The sequence below is a fragment of the Myotis davidii genome, unplaced genomic scaffold (assembly GCF_000327345.1).
Source record: "Myotis davidii unplaced genomic scaffold, ASM32734v1 scaffold1525, whole genome shotgun sequence".
In the NCBI taxonomy this organism is placed as follows: Eukaryota; Metazoa; Chordata; class Mammalia; order Chiroptera; family Vespertilionidae; genus Myotis; species Myotis davidii.
In genome coordinates this window covers 612,282-614,244 of record NW_006296279.1, presented here as the reverse complement: position 1 = coordinate 614,244, position 1,963 = coordinate 612,282, and the positions used below count along the sequence as shown (strand labels likewise).

Genomic DNA, 1,963 nt, shown 5'->3' with positions numbered 1-1,963 from the left:
GCCAGGGAAGGGAGGCCTTGGCCTGCAGCCAAAAGGCCCTGATTGGCCCTGATCGCTGGCCAGGACCTAGGGACCTTACCTGTGCACAAATTTTGTGCACTGGGCTCTAGTATTTAATAAAAACCTTTTATCTATACCCCTTAGGGGGTTCTCATTCTCCTAGGTTGCCCATTCTCACTTCTTGAGTGCATACTTTTGCTTTACTAGATTTACTGTGCTTTACTAAATCTTTCTGATTGTTCTCAAATCCTTTCTTGTGCAGCAACAAAGACCTGGCCTCCCTGGGTGCTGCCGAGCATCAGACTAAAAGCTAGAAAAGTAAATTTCACGGAGTAAATGTGATTAATTAAATATGTATGCTTTTGTTTTGTTGCTCAGTTATCACTGGCTCATCAAGAGAACACCCAGACATGTGAGTAGTAATTAAATTCAATTGTCCTTGATACTTAGCTGACTTTTGGTCATATTACAAACATAATTTTATACATTTAAATTTTTGGTTGTTATGAAAGGTGATTTGTCAAGGTCAGAAGATAGAGCATATTTTATTTGAAAGTTTATTATTGCTATTTATAACTTTCAAGTATTTTCTCTACTGGTATGTGAGTCTCCATTTGTACTCTTGCCCCCAGCCCATGCAAATATTAGGGGAGGTTCCATAAAGTCATATATAATGAATGTATTTTTATTTATTGGTTGATATAAGATCTTCATGGGACATAAACATTTTCTTCATGGTTAGGATGGTTTTCATTTTAAAAAATAGCCCTAACCGGTTTGGCTCAGTGGATAGAGCATCGGCCTGCGGACTGAAGGGTCCCAGGTTCGATTCCGGTCAAGGGCATGTACCTTGGTTGTGGGCACATCCCCAATAGGGGGTGTGCAGGAGGCAGCTGATTGAGGTTTCTCTGTCTTTGATGTTTCTCATTCTCTATCCCTCTTCCTTCCACTCTGTAAAAAAATCAATAAAATATATAGAGCAAGGTGGGCATCGTGCACGTAGAGCATCCTGCAGGGACGGACCCAGTGCGGAAGGCAGAGACCCAGTGGAAAGAGGAAGCTGTCATGTTTAGGGACAGAGTGGTGTGGGTGTTAGAGCCAACGTGGGCAAGGGGGACATTCACATGGAGGGGTGCCCCAGAGTGGAGTGTCGGAGCCCACGCATGGTGACAAGGGCACCCATGTGTAGGGCAGCCTGGCATGAGGTTTCAGAGCCTGTGCAGAATAAAGAGAGTTGTCTACACAGGGGAGACATGACAGCAATAAAGAGAGATGGATTACAAACAGGGGGGTTGAGGGAAAAGTAAAAAACATGAAGAAACATGGAAGTCAGGGTTTTTACTGTTTAAAGGAAAAGGACAAAACTAGCACGAACGCTCTGGTGTTAGATTGGAATTGGTTGTACCTGTGTGAACACATGGATTTCAATAAATATAGTAAATTAAATTAATAAAATCAATAAGTACAGAACTGTGTGTGATGAGTGTGTGTGTGATGGCCTTGAAGAAGAAAAAAAAATACAATGAACACACCAGGTTGCTAAAAAGCCATTTTATGCTAAAAAGAATCATCAGGGTTTTCCAGAGATGACTGATTCCAGGACTCAGTCAAACCTTTTAGGACATCCTGTTGAGCCAGAGAATGAAGAGTGTTCTGGGAATGATGGGATCATGTCAAAAGGACACAGAAGCCAGCTTCAAGGAGATTCCATTGATCAATTTGAGTACCAAAACGATCATGATATTCCCTATGAATACTGAGTACTCGGTACCAGAGGTACACTGCTGATTGTAGAGTATATTTTTACATTTTAGAGTAGGAAATGCTGTGAGTTTCTGCCTGCTAAGACAGAGCATCACAAGGGGCTGCACTGTTAATTAATTGATTGGTTCATTCATTCTGGCTATGCCATTTACTAGTTGTAAGACAAGGACAAGTCACTTAATCTCTGCACTTCAATTTC

At 41.6% G+C, this 1,963-nt stretch overlaps 1 long non-coding RNA gene across 1 annotated transcript in view; it reads left to right on the top strand.

The window, feature by feature from the left end:
* The first annotated feature begins 279 nt into the window (after positions 1–279).
* The window catches only part of LOC107184309, a 5,052-nt gene continuing 3,368 nt past the window's right edge, over positions 280–1,963 (top strand). The window contains exon 1 of the long non-coding RNA XR_001515127.1: positions 280–412. This is a non-coding gene — a long non-coding RNA (uncharacterized LOC107184309). The remainder of the gene's footprint in view (positions 413–1,963) is intronic.